Below are 20,700 nucleotides of genomic sequence, written 5' to 3' on the forward strand. Positions count from 1 at the left end.
ATGTTCCCTAGTTTATGTTACAGATGTGCCCTAGCACTTCTCTCTCTCTCTCTCTCTCTCTCTCTCTATCTCAATTCAGTGCATTTGTATTGTCAAAGCAATTGGACATGCAAACATACATACATACATACATACATACATATATATGGAAAATTAACAATACAATTAAAAATCACAATAAGATGTAGTAAAGTACAGAAAAACAAAATGTAATAAAATGTGATCTTTAATATGTATGGCTGGTCGGAAGCGTCTTGGACTCGGATTCCTCTTCATTACTTATAACGCTTTTGCCTTTTGCTAAAGCTTTCCATGGAGGAGAACGTGGATGAGTTTGTACCATTCTTGGGAGGCTCTGCCTTGTTGGGGCGGAGCTGTGATCCAGGTGAACAGCTGATCGGGCATAGGTGGGCATGTGGGCGGAGGAGGAGGAAGGCCGGTCAAGCAGATAAGCTTGCTAAGGTACGCAGCAGCAGCAAACAGACCCCCCATCCAGCCAGCCAGGCAGTCTGGCTGGCAGTGACTGAGTGGTTGACAGATGACAAGCAACGGAATGCACGTGCTCTGTGATGTCATAGCAGTCAGCTCAGAGAGAGGTTTGTGATGTCATCGCTGAGCTGGCTGGCTCTGTGCGTCTTGCTGGTTGTGTGTATGTGTGTGTGTGTGTGAGAGAGAGAGAGAGATATAGTGTGTGTGAGTGGGTGGGTGGCTGTGTTAGTGTCTGTCTGTCTGTCTCTGTCTCTCAATTCAATTCAATTCAATTCAAGGTTGCTTTATTGGCATGACAAACAGATTCGTAGTGTTGCCAAAGCAGTTGATATATACATACATTGAAAAATAATAAAAGGTAAGAAAAAAGAAACAAAAAAAATGAAACAGTAACATTATAATTTATAAATTAAATCTTAATAGACATGTACATTTACTTTATAGTTATCAGGTTACAGTTGGTGCTCATGTATGTCATGTTTTCACAGTGAGCCCCTCAGGCTGTGGCAGGCGGCTACATATTGGGCGGCCAGGGGGGCTGTGTGTCCCTCCCCCAGGAGGATAGCTTTATTTTTATTCATTCATCAATTCAGAGAATGATTTTATAATATTTATGAATTTATTATAGAACGTGTCCCTTAATTTGGCATATTTATTGCATCGGAGGAGGAAGTGCATCTCTGTCTCGACCTCTCCTGTCTCGCAGTGACCACAGCGCCGCTCCTCTCTGGGCAGCCAGCTCTGCCTGTGTCGGCCCGTCTCTATGGCCAGGCTGTGGTCTTGGTCATTATCCATCTCTGCTTCATATCTCTGACAGTGAAGAGATATTCTGCCAGGGTGTATTCTCTGTTTAGGGCCCGATAGCAATCCAGTTTACTTTGGGATTTGGTTTCATTGTTCCAATGTTCCAGATAGGAGGTTTTGGTTATCTTCATGATTTGGTTGACTCTGATTGGGGGCAGGTAAGCAGTGCTGACCTGAAGCTGGTCTCTGTTCGCAGTATTAGCGGGGGTCAGTGCCGTGAGCTTCAGGGCCAGCTGACTCAGGGGACTCTTTTCAAGGCTGAGCTCTTGGGTTTGGAGTTTTTCTTCAGGTGCATCCAGAATTTCAGTGCTCTTTTCTTTATATTAATGAGGGTTGGGAAGCGGCCTAATTCTGCCCTGCATGCGTGGTTTGGTGTGCTCCTGTGCACCTGCAGTATGTTTTTATAGAGTTCAGCATGCAGGGTCTCTATTGGATGTTTGTCCCACCTAGTGTAGTCCTGTTGACTGAGTGGACCCTATACTTCATTACCGTACAGCGCAATGGGCTGGATCACACTATCAATTAGTTTGAGACAGAAGAAGATTCTATAACATTAATATCCCATTCACAATCTGATTGCGCAGAAAGCTCTTCTTGCTTTGTCTTTGAGTGCCTTCACTGCCAGGTTAAAGCCCCCTGACGCACTAATAGTCAGGCCCAGGTAAGTGTAGTGTGAGGTGTTCTAGGGTAGTGTTGCCTAGCGTGAAGTGGTATTTGTTTCCCTGAGGAATTTTTTTTTGGAAAATCATGATCTTTGTCTTCTTCATGTTCACTGCCAGGGCCCAGGACTAACAGTACTGCTCTAGCAGTGCCAGGTTTTGCTGAAGCCCCTGTTCTGTGGATGACAGCAAGACTAGGTCATCCGCATAGAGCAGGAATTTGACTTCTGTGTCATTTAGGGTGAGTCCAGGGGCATCAGACTGCTCCAACACCGTTGCCAACTCATTGATGTAGATGTTGAACAGTGTTGGGCTCAGACTGCAGCCCTGCCTCACTCCCCGCCCCTGAGTGAAGAATTCTGTTCTTTTGTTGCCAATTTTTACTGAACATTTGTTTTCGGTGTACATTGATTTTATAATATCATAGACTTTACCCCCTACACCGCTTTGAAGAATTCTGTAATAAAGTCCCTCGTGCCAAATGGAATCGAATTCCATTTTGAAATCAATGAAACAGGCAAAGATTTTGCCTTTACTTTTTTGGTGGACGTGTTTGTCTATGAGGGTGTGTAGGGTGTAAATATGATCTGTAGTGCGGTGATTTGGGAGGAAGCCAATCTGACTCTTACTCAGGACACTGTGCTCGGTAAGGAAGGCCAGTATCCGGGCGTTGATGATACTGCAGAACACCTTCCCCAGGTTACTGCTAACACAGATGCCCTGGTAGTTGTTAGGGTCGAATTTGTCTCCACTCTTATAGATTGGGGTGATCAGCCCCTGCTTCCAGATGTCAGGGAAGTAACCAGTACTGAGGACCATGTTGAACAATTTAAGCACAGCCTCCTGCAGTTGTGCGCTGCTGTGTTTGAGCATTTCAGTGCTGATGCTGTCCGGGCTGCAGGCTTTTCTGGGTGGAAGTGCCTGGAGCTTTTTACATAGTTCCTGTAGGGTGATTGGAGCGTCATTTTGGTTTTGATTATTTTTAATTGATTGTTCGAGTAATTTCAGTTTTTCCCTGGTTTCAATTTGTTTGTGTGTCAGATCATTTTGTTGGATATCTTTATAAAGGTTTTCAAAGTATTTTTTCCAAATGGTTCCTTTTCGTATTGCCAATTCTTGTTGTTTTGTTGAATTTAAATTGTTCCACATTTCCCAGATCTGGTTTTGGTCAACAGATTTCTCTATGTCTGTGAGTGTTTTGTTTGTGTGTTTCTGTTTTTTAATTTTAAGGGTGTGTTTGTAGTGTTTAAGGGTCTCACAGTACTGTTGGCATAGTTCTGTGTCTTGTGGTTGATGATGTTTTTGATTGGATAGGTGCCTTGAATTTGTTTCTTATTGATTTACACTCATCATCAAACCATGTCTGTGTGTGTGTATGATTCTGGTTGATCCTTTTCTTTGTCTTTATAAGATTTGCCATTGTGGCTCCAATTTGAAATATTTGATTGATATCATTTATGGCCAGATTTAGTCCTGTCACGTCAGGCTGGTACTGTGAGCTGAGGAAAGTGTTGATGATGTCTGTTATTTCTGTAGAACTGATTGCTTGGTTAAATTCCTCTGTGCTGTTTGGAGCCCATCTGTATGTTTGATTAAGGTTGTACAGCTTACTGGGCTGTGTCTGTGTGTTGCTGGCCTGACTTCTTCTTTTCAGGAACACTGTGATTTGGTTGTGGTCTGACAGGGGGGTTTGCTGCCTGACAGTAAATGCACTGATGAAGGAGGCGTCCATGTCAGTGAGGGCGTAGTCGACTACATTAGTCCCAAGAGCTGAGCAATACGTGAACCTCCCTAAAGAGTCCCCTCTGATCCTGCCATTAAACCCCGTCGGGGATGTTCCTCTGGGTTGTGGTGGGGTGAGGTACAGAGGGGCCTGGCCGAACACATGGCTGTTTCCCTGTGTGCCGATGAAGTTGGGCTCGGTGCCTGTCCGGGCATTGAAGTCCCCACAGAGCAGCACATTCCCCTGGGCCTGGAAATGGCCGATCTCTGTGTGGAGGGTGTTAAAAAATTCCCCATTGTAATAGGGGGATTCAGAGGTGGGGGTATACGCTGTACAAAGGTATATATGGTTCTCACACTGGGCTATTCCCTTCTTAATTTGAAGCCATGTGTGCGTTGGGCCCTGTTTGACTGGGCTGATGTGGTTCGCCAGCTCCTCTTTGTACCACACTATGATCCCCCCAGAGTCCCTGCCACGCCGCACTGTGCTCAGTTTAATTGAGGGCACAATAACCTCCCTGTAGCCCAGGGGGCAGTGTGTGGGCACCTCTGCACGGAACCATGTCTCCAACAGAACTATGATATCTAATTCCTTAATGCTTTTAATGAATTCAGGGTCTGTGCTCTTTAGCCCGAAAGGCGAGGAGTTCAGGCCCTGAATGTTCCAGCAGCTGACTGTAAATGAGCTCATTTTAGCTAACATTGTACTTGGTGGAATAAAATGCCTATCATCAATACAACTTTTTATTCTAAGGTTTTGTTTAAACTAGAATTTCAAATATAATAATTATTAGTTTAATGTAAAGTATGGTTACATTGTATGTACACAGGTATTTATTTTTAATTTACAACTGGGGTTGTCCGTCCCTACCCGAGTTCTCTGGCTCAGCTCAGCAGTCTGGAGCAGAGGAGGCTGAGCAGGTGCTTGATCTGGTGCTCGTGGGGCGGGTGGGAGGCTGGGTGATGGGGGGCTGGCCGGTGCTGCGGCATCGTGGTACGTGTGCTCCAGTGCGGGGGGGTTGTATGTTTGGCTGGCCTCTGTTGGTATTGCTGTGTGGATAGGAGCTCATACATTCAGTGACTTCTCTCTCTCTCTCTCTCTCTCTCTCTCTCGTTCTGTAGATGCATCATAGGGAACATATGTAACAATATCTCTTTTTGTTTACCAAAAATGTGAATGAACGTATTTCAAGTTGGTTTTGCCTTGGTTGGAAACGTTTTAAGATTAATTAAGAAGTGTAAATTGGATTTGTCTCAATTCTCCGTAGTTTTCAATGTATGTGCCATTCAGTAGCGTTCATGTTACCGATGTGTCCTATGCAGTGGTAGGGTCAATAAAATGTCAGTAAAACTTTATTCTGATAGCTTTGATTTTTTTTTTTCTCATGAACAACAAATGCTATTTGCTTGATTTTTACAGAGTATGTCATAAATTCCATTTTTATGAAGCCTGACAAATTGTATGCTGTAATATTGAATATTTTCAAAGTTACATCATTTGTTTGCTTTTCCTATCATGTTACAAATCTTCCCTATGTGAAAGATGCATTATATCTTAATCACGTCAAAACAATTAAAGATATACGGATTATAATTTTCCGTAAAGTTATAACACATTGCCATTAACTATGTGTGTCAGTAAAAGTTTAAAAAATCCTGAAAGTTTTTTATTGATCCTGCAAAATAAGTGTTTAGGGAACATTTGTAACTTAAAGTTAGGGTTAGGGTAATTAATATAATTGATATATAGAATTGTTAAAAAGTGTAAATGTTTACATTCCATTTTTCATGGTTTGTCTGAAAGTTTCAGATCTATATTCGGTTTGGAAACGCTTATATATATATATATATATATATATATATATATATATATACATTATTCTATACTTTATATACATTATATATCTTTACTATTAAAGATAAATGCATTATTATTTTCGGCATTGTTAAAGCACATTGGTATTACCTATGTGTATCTTTAAAAGTTTAAAATTCCTAAAGATTTTTTATTGATCTTGTAAAATAAGTGTTTAGGGAAAATTTGTAACATAGAGTTAGGGTTAGCCACTGGGTAAGGGTTACATCTTCAACAGTAAGTTAATTCATGTTAATTATTCTCATCAATTTTAGTCAATACAGTAAAAGTGTCTGAAATAGAAAATCGGTGTAAATCCCTTAATGCATCAATAAAAATGAAAACAAATAAAAGGCTGATCTTAGCATATTCGTATACTTGAATGTTCGTTTCTGGTTATCTACATGTGATTTCGAGTTTTTTGTTTGGTTTTTACAATGTATCTGTGCTGTGTGTAGACGCGGAATGAGTTTGATTGTAATGTTAAATAGGGTATAGAAACGCAGTCGCTTCGGTGCTGATTATTATTGCTGTGTTTCTCCACTTCTACTCCACGCTTGGGAACGCCCACATCCAGTGACGTCAGCGTTCGATTCGAAGACCGGTGGAAAAGCGGGCCAGTTCACAAAAAGATCAGCTGGATCCCAGGCCGAGCAGCGGCTCTGGCTCCAGCACTGGCACCATGTCGGTGGAAAAGTGATAAGTGAGCTCACACTGAACTCAGTGTAATGTCTGCTCTGGAGAGCTCACAGTGTGACCTAGTCGTGAGTTCACGTCTTTACTGGGTAGTCCTTGACAACTTAATTGACTCAATTCTTGGGCTTAATTGGTCAAAATGACCATTGGTTGAAGGTACTCAGGGACTGATGTGTAGAGAGACTTATTAAACCTGCAGGTTTGTGGTTTTCCCAGAACAGAATTAACCAGCTCACCACAAAGGAACATGGTAGGTGCTATTGCAACATGGATTAAACAAAAACATTGAAATCCAAGTTTGCAGTGGTCCTTGGGCCATTGCGTGGTGATCCAGATCACTTCAGCACGAATTTTGCAGTGGTCTGGACTACAACTCCAGGGACTACTGTGCAGTGGTCCAGACCTCAGAAACTGTGTGCATATGAACAGTGAAGTAGGCATCATAACTGTAGCCAATACTTTGTGGTTAAAATACTTAATTTAATCCCTGTATTGTACGGAATAATAATAACAACTGTAAAACATAAGATAAGGGCCTGATAATAAATACAATACACAATAGACTAGAACCTTTAGAATATAATAATATGAACATTTTCATGATTAGTATGATTGTTGTTTGGATGATATATTAATGCAAGTTGATAACATATTTTACAGAAAATGGGTTTTAGGAATTGTCAAAAAACTAAAAGAATTGTCTTAGGGACCACTGCTCCTTTTTTCCAAACCAATGTATAGCCCACTTTTCTTTTAAATTATGTTTAAAACAAAATTGAGGAAGCAGTGGTTAGTTCTGAATCAAACATATTGACCCCCTCACTCAATCTGTAAGTCCTGCAGCAAACATTGGAATATGCATAGATATTTGCACAGACTGGTGTAAATGTCCCTAATAAATAACCAAATGCCATTTCTATTGTTTCAAATGTGCCCAACATCTTACCAGTATGTCCTTTTAGTATGTCACAAAGGTTCCCTAAGCATGATACGAATGTTCCCTAGTTTATGTTACAGATTGTGCCGCAAAAACCAACAAAACAGTCGCATCCATATTCAATAGGCTAGCCAATTGTTTTTTAAATAAGAATAAAAGTAAAGATACGCCACAAAATGAATGAAAATGTGAACTGTGTGCATGGTGACGAATGCATGTGAACTAATCCTGTATTTTAGTCAATACAGTGAAAGTGTCTGAAATAGCAAATCGGTGTAAATCCCTTAATGCATCAATACAAATAAATACAAATAAAAGGCTGATCTTAGCATATTCGTATACTTGTATGTTCGTTTCTGGTTTTCTACATGTGATTTCGTGTTTTTTGTTTGGTTTTTACAATGTATTTGTGCTGTGTGTAGATGCGGAATGAGTTTGATTGTGATGTTAAATAGGGTTTAGAAACGTAGTCGCCTCGGGGCTGATTATTATTGCTGTGTTTCTTCACTTCTACTCAAATACAAAATTGAGGAATCAGTGGTTAGTTCTGAATCAAACATATTGACCCCCTCACTCAATCTGTAAGTCCTGCAGCAAACATTGGAATATGCATAGATATTTGCACACATTTCTCTCTCTCTCTCATTCTCTCTCTCTCTCTCTCTCTCTCTCTCTCTCTCTCTCTCTCTCTCTCTCTCAATTCAGTGCATTTGTATTGTGAAAGCAATTGGACATGCAAACATACATACATACATACATATATATGGAAAATAAACAATACAATTATAAATCACAATAAGATGTAATAAAGTACAGAAAAACAAAATGTAATAAAATGTGATCTTTAATACACACAAATATGTATGGCTGGTCGGAAGCGTCTTGGACTCGGGTTCCTCTTATAACGCTTTTGCGGGTGGCTGTGTTAGTGTTTGTCTGTCTGTCTGTCTTTCTGTCTCTCTCTGTCTCTCTCTGTCTCTCGCTCTGTAGATGCATCATAGGGTACATATGTAACAATCTCTCTTTTTGTTATCCAAAAATGTGAATGAACATATTTCATGTGGGTTTTGCATTGGTTGGAAACGTTTTAAGATTATTTATGAAGTGTAAATTGGATTTGTCTCAATTCTCCGTAGTTTTCAATGTATGTGCCATTCAGTAGCGTCCATGTTACAGATGTGTCCTATGCAGTGGTAGGGTCAATAAAATGTCAGTAAAATTTTATTTTAGCAATTATGGAGGAAGAAATGGAAATAGAGGGTCCTCACTAATTATCTAATTTACCAACAACGTTTAAAATTAGGTCTTGCGAAGCTGCAGAAAATGCTGTATAATTGTATGTGTGTTCAAACACCAGCTGCTATAGACTGATAGCTTTTGAAGACTCTGTATAGGAAGTTGAAGAAAGTGTTTTGTGATAATTATATAATGTTTTATATTAATACTAGCATTAGAAGTAGTTTTGTATACAGGCTGAGCAGATTAGATTTAGCAGGACAAGTAAAGGGTCAACAAGGTTGGTTTGTTAGAAACTCCTGTCAGTAATGAAAGATTACACAGTGCCGAAATACCCTACAGCTGTCTGCTGAGAATTTGTTTATGAATGAATTGTTTCTCCAGACAGGGAGGAATTGTTTTTGTTAAAGAGCGATCGACACTAGGTAAATGAAGACCGTGGGATCGCATCTTCCTAGTGCACATCAAAGACAGACATCTGCTTTGGATCCATCACCTCTTCACGGGAGGACAGATCGTAAAACGGAGCCGGACCTGTATCTTCTGATTGGATGAACGGCCATAAGATGTTACGTCATTTTTCCAATAAAGTTGTACTCATGTCTGTAAACATTAAGTCTCACTGAAGGAATTATTCCTGACGTGGGGCTTCCGAGCGGCTCGATTAAAGTTCTGTTTGCTTTATCTCCGCGACTTCTCCACTTATTTCTGACACGGTTCTACAACTTGGCGTCACGAACGAGGATCTGAACTTGCCTCTACTCCAGGGACCAAAGCATGGGTGAGTACCTTTAAAATGACCACCCTGTATATTTAGATTTGATCTCGGGATTGTGTGAGGCTCTCAGATTGTAATTTAAAGAGAACCTGTGGAGAGGTAGAGGTAAAACAAATAGAAAGGTTGACTGTACAGCGGAGGATCACAGTAGGGTGAACTCCAGGTAAGACAGATCTGTGGGGAGAGATGCCAAGGGAACCGAAAGGTACGACGAGGCCTGCTGAGCCCCAGGTTAAGCAAGGAAACCCTTGTACACCAGGGCCAGAGTCAGTGGCAGTCAATAACCAGACGGAACCAGAGGTACATAAAGTCCAACGTTATAGCCCCATCGTTGGCAAAGATAGGGTTGGCATAATAGCATTAAATAAGTGTCTGTATGTGAATTCCTACAAGTTTTAATTTTTAAACTTAAAATGGTAAAGGCAAGATAAAAAAACGACAAAGTTTTCATAATTCTTTGTCTGAATAATAAGAATTTAGAGAAGAAATTGATCATAATAGATCAAGAAAACACCAAAGTAGTGTATTTCAAAGATTATTTTACATCTGATTTTTAATAATAACAATATAATAAATAAATAAATGCTAAGGGCTGTTTGAGACACTGCAGGGTCAACAAAACACGCCACTAATCTAATATCTGAATTATCTTTGGATGTCAATCTGTATGTGCTTTGTGTGTTTATGTATATATATAGTCTGAAGGTTATGTAAGGTAAAAGTCTGTTTTGTATGCTTTGTATTTTTAATATTGTGCATAGTCCAGAATAAGACTGAGAAGGGAAGTAACCAATAATTTCAGTAAAAATTAGTATTGCATAATTTTGAAGGAAAAAATAAAACTTAAAAATACTATTAGAATGAGTTTTACCAACCAGAAATAAAAAAAATAAATGTTGAAAATTGAATTAGAGCTAATTTTTGTAATGGGAATCTGAGGAAACAGTGAAATTTGGTGAAGATATAAATACATAGATAACCAGATACTCCAGGAAATTAAAGGTGTGGTCATTTGGTAGCTGTGAGTTCCACAATGAACAGTTTTTGAAATCCCCAGATATAAGATCCCTAAATACAAGGTGTAGGTAAGAAATTAACTATTGATCAGTTCAATCTGGCTTTGGGAACAGTTCTTCTGAACATGTACCGGTGTAGATTGGACTTCAATAGCAGGAAGTGACACAATAAAGACATATATGAGCCATGCAGGCGGACAGTCTTTGTGCCCACGCAGGCTCTTCATTGGGGAAATCATTGACTGAACACATTTTTTTGAAAATTTGTTTTCCTGAGGTATCTGGGAATCATTATTGAAATCAATTAAAATGCTTATTTTCTAAAAATTTATTTTATTAGGAAAATATCTTAATCTGTTAACTCAAATAATGGAGCGAAATATGTGTATAAATACTAATAATACATGTCAATAAATATAACTTGTATTGTCTAGGAAAGGAGAAAGAACAGTTGTTAGGATACAGAGTGATGTTTTCAGAGGGGCGTTGGGGCAGTGAAAGTGTCTGTGAGGTCAGCTCCCCACTGAGAGAGATAAGAGAGCTGCCTTGTAACTAAATACAGATGTACTACTACAAACCAAGCAACATTGTCAACCGACAGTAATGTCCTGGGAAATCGAGAATAGTTACATTACTAATGCTAATAATACTGATGTTGATACAGATGAATAGAAAAATAACTACTATTATCTGTCTTCACAGGAACCAGCAACAATGAATTTCCCTCACATTTAGTCCACAGGTTCCCTACTCACATGCCATGACACATCAGTGCATAGTCTCCCCTCTCACATTGGCCTCCGCTCTAAGTGCTGCAGCCCATAATCCGTCCTCATGGCCACTGATGCCAGTGTGTGTGGACAGACAGGAGGGAGGGGGATGTTGGAAACATACGATGCTTACCATACTCTGTTAAAAGTAATAAACCAACTAACTGCTGATTCCAATTGACAACAGGAGGGTGGCGATGTCCAGGAATAGACGGACAGATTATTAACAATGCATTTCTGATTGATTTCAGGTGCTGAAAAATAACAATTTTATCTTTGAGGAAAAGGCCTGAAGAAACAATATGGAAATAGATTGGGAAGAAACATGAATAGTCATACAACTCCAACCTCTTTTAAATCTAAGCACAAGGATACAGAGTCTGGTGGGACCATGGGCATTTCATGAACTATCCTTTCCATAGTTTATTGGAGTGACTACTGGATTGAAAGAATTGTGCTGTTTGGATGTGTGACTGAAGTGTGAAATGATATGTGATGTTTCAATGTGATGTAAGTGGATACACACTGAATAATGCTACTATGGTGTATTGTATTATTGTATATTGGAATTGAGTGAAAAACTAGTTCTAAAAAAATGTATGTGATAACAAAGCCAATGCTTTGTAATGAACGAATAATACATATTTGCTTTAGTTAAAAAAAAAAGGTTATATTGCATAATAAGTCTATTGGGCGATAGAATTGGCTTTAGAGCAGTGCCAATTTGGTTCTAACTATTGGGAAATATAACTATTTTCTTCTCCCGGTTTTGTATTCCTATTTTGCAAAACCGTTTTTAGGTGCTCAAGTCTATCTGAATCAAAAGTCCCATCTTCTGGAAACCTTAACTTTCTGTCACCTATTGTCCAGTCAAACCACTTGTGCACATCGCGCACATCTTCACTCCATAGTTATCATACATATATCTGACACGTGTACCTTTGGGTGGCGGGTCACCCGTTTTACTGGAGCCGTTACCACGCATTTTCTATGTAACGTTTTGTACACAACTACCAAGACATACAAGCACACAAAATAATAACAAAATGACAGGGGAAAAAAGAAAAAAAGTAAAAAGAAATAAAAATATAACAAAACAAAACACAAATTAAAATAAATCCTATATACGAATAATAACAAACATGTTTTTCAATATGTTTGCATTTATATAACTTGTATATAACTTCATGACGTTTCTTCATTTACCATTTATGGTTCTACAAAACACGTGCATTTATATTATCACCGGCATATCAGATATTGAACAATTTTTTTTTTTCCTAATTGTAGGTCAAACCTACCCTGCAGTTTTACAGACACACTTTTGTCTACGGGAACCCAAACAGGAAGACACAGTCCTGTTTCTTCACAAACAAGAAGACACAGTCAAGTTCATGGCAACCCAGGTTAAATAGGAAGACACAGTCCAATTACTTCATAAACAAGAAGACACAGTCAAGTCTATGGTAACACTAAGAAACTTTGTTTCTTAACAAGCAAGAAAAGATTTCCTGCCTCAAGTAATTGATATAAGGCAAGCAACAATGTTTAATAAAATATAGATTGCGTTACCTGATCGTCAGAGGGCCAGGCGAGCAGACAAGTGAAAGCAAAGCACCGTAGTAGGGAATTTTTCAAAAAGGTTCCTTTACCTTTTTCTATTTTGCTGGCGCAGTTTTGCTGGTCACTGGTCTGGCCATTCCAGTCCTTTGTGTCAGGGTTAGCAATCCCATCCTCGTCGCCATGTAATGTGGAAGAAAAACCATCTTCAATCAGGTTGGAACGTTCGTTGCAATGCCTTTAATACACGCAGCGTGGAGAGGAACAGTGAATCAAGAAGATCCCAAAGTCACTCTGCCTTTATTTATGCCTTCACTATGCTCAGTGTACTTCTGGCAGAAGAGCCTGGTCTGAACCTTGCCACTGTCTCAGGGAGGCAAACCTAGGGCGCTCTGATCTCCATCTCTGCCAAAAGAAAAGAAAAGAATTACAAAAAATCCTGTCCTGCAGCAAGCTATTATTGAAAAGCCAGTAGGCACTGCGCAGCCGGACAGGAGGCAGGGTGACACTCACAGTGATGAGACAGTGGTCAGTGGTCAGGTGGGGGTGATATGGCAGCCACCGATCAGATTGACATGATGTCTAAAGGTATTAAATCTATCCAACCTGGCTAGCGACATAATGCTAGAACCCGGCCTCACCCAGGTGTACTGTTTCACCTTTGGGTTGGCATTCCTCCTGACATCGACCAGATTGTGCAACTGTGTATTACCTTCCAGCTGTTTTGCCGACTGTGGACTGGGCTCCAAATGATTGATATCTAATCTATAGTCCACAGTACAGTTCCAATCACCCCCCCAAAACCAGGATCTCCTCAGCCCCATAGTCTGCTAGCGCTTTGCTGAGCACCGAAATCACTGACAGTCTGTCTCTCACAGCATTGGGGGCATAGATATTAATAAACACTGTAGCATTATGTTGGGTGTATTTTTATAAGAGCATTTTAGCTCTGAGCTGAAGCACTGACCTCTCCCCCCAAAGTTATCAGATTTTCATAACTCATCAGCTTGGAACTGGTGTACATCAAAGTGACAGTTTTGGGGAGGATGGCACCACAATTAGGCCAAATAGTTTGGAATCCTGCTGTGGGATGTCTGGAGAAGTGGGCCTGTAGGTAATATAACTCTTTGAACTGGAAATCCAATCTCACAAACTCAAGAACCAATCACCTATTGATCTGACAGGCGTATACAGAACAGCACACGGTCTCTCTCTCTCTCTCTCTCTCTCTCTCTCTCACCTGAACCAGAAACTCGCTGCCACAGCTCAACCTATAGCTCTGTTGCCAGAACCAGAACCAGAAACCAACTAAGTCTTTGCCAGCAACAGAAGAGTTAAACTGGGAGAAGGAGATTGAGCCGTATGAAGAATTCTTTTAAAGGACTTTATCAAATAAAGAATTTTACAGACTGCGCTGCCAGCCTGTGCCCACCTGATCAGTGGAGTTTTTACAGCTGGACAATTGACTAAGTCGACTGAATACGAAAGTGTCAGTCATTTAAATAGCTACTGAGTCTTAAGAAACTCGATCCTTGGAACAAACAGGGCCCTGCTTTCCTCAAAGACTTTGTCTTCAAGTAACTATGGTGGAAACCCTGCTTACAAAGAAGATTTTGTGCACAACCTTGGAGCCTTCAAACCAGTGGAAAATCGGTTTGGAAAAGACTACGAAACCCCAACTTCCAGATGTATCGACTGAGTGGAAGTTCTTGGACAAAGCCGAACCGGACTGCCTTTGTTCCAAACCACACGGACCTCGTGCCGTGTGCTGTTATCTGAGCCCGAAGCCAGAGAGGCCTCTCTGCGACGAAGTTCAGATAAGTTTAACAGTTTGGAGTTCATGATTCATGACATTTGAGAAATCAATTAGAAATGTTAATCTGTGATTCATAACTCTAGAATGTGTAATATCATTTAGTTTTCTTCAATATAAATGTGTGTTGCATTAAACTGTTTTGTTGATAATTTTAGAAATAAAATCTGTCAACGCCGAGAAATATCTTCTCATTCCTGTTCAACTGTTTAGTCTGAAATTGACACAAGTTAATAGACACCAGATTATAGGTGGCCCTGCCTATCCTTAATCATTGAATAATAATCAGTTAAGGGAAATTGTGGTAACAAGTAATGATAGGATCTTTCTCGGCACCTACTTAAATGAGACTGATATATACATAACGAGAAGTTACCTGACATAAATACTATCCTGCGTAGTTATTTAATGTCTGACTAACAATACTAATGAGAGACTCACCTTCGTCTTACTAACCGGTATTGTGGTCAATGTGTTTATAACTTTTTTTGTTTAACCATTTGTGTGATATCATATGCGATCACATGGTCTTTGATTTGGTCAAGGAAGTGATTTGTCTTTGAGTTGTTGATCTAGAGATGAATGTTAATTAGTTTTGCCCTTTTGTATAATTGGTGTAGTGCTATATTTAGTCTTTGTTTTTGAATAAATTTGACAATTTATATCTTTGGAATTGGAGTCTGCGTCCAATTATTACAGAAATTGAGTTCTACAAGATTCCAGGATTCGTGATAAGGTGATACTATAAATTCACTTCTTGAATTGAAATTTATAAGTGTACCTTACGCTACAATAAACAGAACTATTATTTTGAAAGTGTGCAATTTGTAGCCGAAACCGAAGCACACCGGAGCCCCGGAGCCCCGGAGCGCGGACGGAACAGAGTCGGATTAGCTATCAAAGATAATAACTAATAACACAAATAGACACAGACAATAATAACAACGGTGGTGACAGCACAGCCGTGAAGCCAAATAACCGAGCAATAATAATTGTTAATAAACAATAAGCAATGCTCGTTTTTTCAGTCAATCTAAATAAATAGTTGAACTGAAAACTCATAGGTCAATTGGTTTCTCTTTTAAGATTCTTTTTAGAGGGAAGATGTGGTCAAGTCAAAGATGTGCAATAATCATTTATTTTGACAAAAATAGGAAACTAATATCATTCAATTATAGTACTGAAAATAAGTAATATTAAGCTTCTGCTGGATTACAGTAAGAAACAGATAATACCCATTTTCTTCTTTCTCCTCACAGTACAGCTTATCTGGTCAGTCTGGTCAGGCAGGAAGCAATGTGTCTCTCTCTGTCTCCCTCCAGCTCTCTCTTGTGTCTCGTTGCAGGATGAAGAAGTTAAGAGAACTCAAATTCTCTTTGTTTTCCCTTTTATAAGGTTTCCTTCCAACCAATAGCATTTTGCCACCACCATGACTTGGGTGCTTTATGATAATGTAATTATGAAGTGGGGGTCCCTTCGAATTTGGCTAGGAACCGGTAAGAGGACAGGTCCCTTTTGGTCTTCTGGACATACAGACAAGGTTACCAGGGGCTACCAGAGGCTACCAGTGGCTACAAAGGAACTGTCCATTGCTTATATTTAAATAAATTCTGTTATCCAATCAAAAAACATAACAGCCATTACTGTTATCCGTCAGTCTGGTGTACTGTACGCTCCTATACTGTACTATCAAGAGTATGCACTGCACACATTCATATCGGTTTCCTCTTTAAGTAAAGAGGACATTTAAAAACCTTTACATTAAATCTTCTATTTAACATTTACCAAATTTTATAATTGATAATTATATATATACAGTATGTTATTACATAATTATTTAAAAAGCTATAATTCTTCTAAATAGTTATTTCTGTTCTAATTATTGTAAATAAGCAATTATTTTTAAAAGAGAAGAGTCTGGAATAAGAAATTATGCAGGTTTTCCATTATGTAGAGAGGGAAAAAAAAACACAGAAACTGCATTCAACTTCCATAATGCACCATTTTGGGCAACACAAATGTTCCCATGTAAATTAGACTGAGTTGACTATCTAATTTACATATAGGACATTTAGCACCCCCTGGATGTGCCCTGGATGTGCATCCCACAAATATCCATCAACTGCAAGATGCTATCCTATCAATATGGGCCAACATTTCTAAAGAATGCTTTCAGCACCTTGTTGAATCAATGCCACGTAGAATTAAGGCAGTTCTGAAGGCGAAAGGGGGTCAAACACAGTATTAGTATGGTGTTCCTAATAATCCTTTAGGTGAGTGTAGATTGGACAGAAATGTTGTTTGTTAATGAAATGGTCATTATCTGGTCCGGTGTCACGCTGAATCCAGTGCCCCTACGAGTCATGTGTCCCGGGTTGGTTTGTGCATGAATAAATTCATTTTCTTAGCACAGGGCGAGTTACACAAAACATACATATTCTACAGTAAGAGAAGATCAAATACACAGTAAGATCTGTTACAGTGATGCGCTTTGCGAGCGATCACACGCCAGCAGTTCCGACAAAGTATTATTATTATTATTATTATTATTATTATTATTATTATGTATTTGTTAGCAGACGCTCTTATCCAGGGTGACTTTCAAAACATAGGAGCATTGCTGTGTGTCTGGCAACAGGGACAATGCAACAGTGATTTTAGACCTTCATCACAGACGTCATCAATAAGCACAATATCCCATCAAAGAATTAACATCACCTGAGATGGTCCAACAGTTTATTGATCTGCCCACAATTGTGCCACAAAAACCAACAAAACAGTCGCATCCATAATCAATAGGCTAGCCAATTGTTTTTTAAATAAGAATAAAAGTAAAGATACGCCACAAAATGAATGAAAATGTGAACTGTGTGCATGGTGACGAATGCATGTGAACTAATCCTGTATTTTAGTCAATACAGTGAAAGTGTCTGAAATAGCAAATCGGTGTAAATCCCTTAATGCATCAATACAAATAAATACAAATAAAAGGCTGATCTTAGCATATTCGTATACTTGTATGTTCGTTTCTGGTTTTCTACATGTGATTTCGTGTTTTTTGTTTGGTTTTTACAATGTATCTGTGCTGTGTGTAGACGCAGAATGAGTTTGATTGTGATGTTAAATAGGGTTTAGAAACACAGTCGCCTCGGGGCTGATTATTATTGCTGTGTTTCTTCACTTCTACTCAAATACAAAATTGAGGAAGCAGTGGTTAGTTCTGAATCAAACATATTGACCCCCTCACTCAATCTGTAAGTCCTGCAGCAAACATTGGAATATGCATAGATATTTGCACAGACTGGTGTAAATGTCCCTAATAAATAACCAAATGCCATTTCTATTGTTTCAAATGTGCCAAAACATCTTACCAGTATGTCCTTTTAGTATGTCACAAAGGTTCCCTAAGCATGTGACGAATGTTCCTTAGTTTATGTTACAGATGTGCCCTAGTACTCTCTCTCTCTCTCTCTCTCTCTCTCTCTCTCTCTCTCTCTCTCTCTCTCTCTCTCTCTCTCTCTCTCTCTCTCTCTCTCTCTATCTCAATTCAGTGCATTTGTATTGTCAAAGCAATTGGACATGCAAACATACATACATACATACATACATACATATATATGGAAAATAAACAATATAATTAAAAATCACAATAAGATGTAATAAAGTACAGAAAAACAAAATGTAATAAAATGTGATCTTTAATACACACAAATATGTATGGCTGGTCGGAAGCGTCTTGGACTCGGGTTCCTTTTCATTACTTATAATGCTTTTGCCTTTTGCTAAAGCTTTCCATGGAGGGGAACGTGGATGAGTTTGTACCATTCTTGGGAGGCTCTGCCTTGTTGGGACGGAGCTGTGATCCAGGTGAACAGTTGATTGGGCATAGGTGGGCATGTGGGCGAAGGAGGAGGAAAGCAAATAAGCTTGCTAAGGTACGCAGCAGCAGCAAACAGCCCCCCCATCCAGCCAGCCAGGCAGTCTGGCTGGCAGTGACTGAGAGGTTGACAGACGGCAAGCAACGGAATGCACGTGCTCTGTGATGTCATAGCAGTCAGCTCAGAGAGAGGTTCGTGATGACATCGCTGAGCTGGCTAGCTCTGTGTGTCTTGCTGGCTGTGTGTGTAGAACTGTCTTAGAAATAAGTGGAGAAGTCGTGGAGACAAAGCAAACAGTACTTTAATCGAGCCGCTCGGAAGCTCCACTGTCAGAAATAATTCCTTCAGTGAGGCTTAATGTTTACAGACATGAGTACAACTTTATAGGAAAAATGACGTAACATCTTATGGCCGTTCATCCAATCAGAAGATACAGGTCCGGGTCCGTTTTACGATCTGTCCTCCCGTGAAGAGGTGATGGATCCAAAGCAGATGTCCGTCTTTGATGTGCACTAGGATGATGCGATCCCACGGTCGTCATTTACCTAGTGTCTTTAACAAAAACAATTCCTCCCTATCTGGAGAAATGATTAAGTCATAAACAAATTCACAGCAGACATCTGTAGGCTATTTCGGCCCTGTGTAGTCTTTCATTACTGACAGGAGTTTCTAACAAATCGACCTTGTTGACCCTTTACTTGTCCTGCTAAATCTAATCTGCTCAGTCTATATACAAAACTATTTCTAATGCTAGTATTAATATAAAACATTATATAATTATCACAAAACACTTTCTTCAACTTCCTATACAGTGTCTTCATTCCCTGCTATTTGGCAATAGAGCAAAGCGGAAAGAAGCCAAAAAGTTATGTTTGTCAGTTACAAGTAAATCCCCTTAGGGGTTAGGAAGATTTGACGCTTCTTGATTGAGGATTGCAGCTCCTTCATCCCAACCCTTCCCCGTGGGGTGTATATGTGTGTACGGCGAGTGTAAGGGTGTCCCTGCTGTTGGGGAGAGCGATAAGTGTGTGCCCCTAAGTGTGGATGTACAGAATGTCCTGAAGGCGTCTCATGGAGCTGAGTGACCTTTGTAATAATATCTTACCAATGCATCCTTTGGTCTTCCTTGAGTCATGAGGTTTATTGCCTTTGATACTAAATCCATTTGTCCTCAGTCACATGGAGCCTCCAGAACCAAGGGGATAGAATAAGATTTGTGTCAATGGGTGTGTGACCTTTGCTCCTACCGAGTGAGGGACAGTGTCGTTTAGTAGAAATTTAGAGAAAGTCTGCCAATGAGGGTGTTTTAATTGCAGCTGTAACCATAGTAGATACATTATGAGGTTTACAAAGTTTTTGAGACAGTGTATTTAAGAAATAAAAAAGAAACTTACAGACATAGCAGAATATTAACTACTGATATCAATCCTTGTAACACAATCATACCCAGATTACCAAAGGTATCAGCAAGCCATCCCCAGAGGGGTTTTCCTCCGGAGGACTGGTGTATCTTTGTAGTTGCTGTCCTAATGTGCTCTATAAGATTACCAATGTGTTCAGAGTTATCTGGTATGTAAGTACAGCATTCCTGCCCTATAATGGCACATGTCCCTCCTTGTGCTGCTAGCAGGAAATCTAGAGCTAGCCTGTTCTGGAGGGCAACAGTTCGCATAGCCACTATTTCAGTTGTTAAATTGCTGAGAACTTCAGTTGTAGAAATACTTAATGTTTCTAATATACCAGCTACTAATCTGATTTCCTTTATTGCTCTTCCGACTCCATACATAGGAAATAGTATGGAAGCAAACCTGTCTCCTTCCCCTATCTCACGTTTAGGGTGAGTAAATTGTTCTATATCTGGAAGGTATTTATCTTCAGTGTGGCGCAAAGCTGGCACCACAAATCCTAAATAACAAGAACCTGTGAACTTACAAGGAAGTTCCCAATATGCCCGCAAGCCGCATATCCAATAAGTCCCATTCCATGGGGCGTAAAATCGACAAGTCTGATACCTAAAGTCAGAACCATCGATAGCCACAGTGTGATTACAAGTGCTATTACCTATAAATTGGGATTGCATGGTTTGGTTATAGTATGAAACATACACAGATCCTTTGTTACTGTGAGCCAAGTCAATATATGGCATTTTAAAATCTCTTCTATTCTGATCCATCTTCGGTACCATTCTCCTGTGATGCCTAAGGCATAATCATATGCATATCGTACATTAGAGGCAACTCTAAGTTGTGAATAATCAGAAAATACTGGAAATGGAATGGGGATCATTGGAACCCCTTTCTTTGTGTCGTGTGGAATGTGGGAACAAACCCAACATTTTGTTTTATTAAGGGCATTTGCATAGGTGCGTGTAATTTGAATAAATCTGTCCATGATTCAACTAAGGACAGGCAGATCAGTCCAAATACTGTAGTGTACACAGTCGTCTTCATGCTGGATTATCTCTTAGTACCTGTAGGGGGACAAAAC

At 39.6% G+C, this 20,700-nt stretch overlaps 2 non-coding genes across 2 annotated transcripts; both read left to right on the forward strand.

Moving 5' to 3' along the window:
* Positions 1-256: 256 nt before the first annotated feature.
* On the forward strand, positions 257-371 carry LOC136752011 (U5 spliceosomal RNA). The gene has a single exon (XR_010817193.1). It is a non-coding gene; the product is annotated as a U5 spliceosomal RNA (small nuclear RNA).
* A 17,702-nt stretch (positions 372-18,073) lies between these two features.
* Positions 18,074-18,188, forward strand: LOC136751922 (U5 spliceosomal RNA). The gene has a single exon (XR_010817109.1). It is a non-coding gene; the product is annotated as a U5 spliceosomal RNA (small nuclear RNA).
* Positions 18,189-20,700: the final 2,512 nt, after the last annotated feature.

Source organism: Amia ocellicauda, chromosome 6 (genome assembly GCF_036373705.1).
Source record: "Amia ocellicauda isolate fAmiCal2 chromosome 6, fAmiCal2.hap1, whole genome shotgun sequence".
In the NCBI taxonomy this organism is placed as follows: Eukaryota; Metazoa; Chordata; class Actinopteri; order Amiiformes; family Amiidae; genus Amia; species Amia ocellicauda.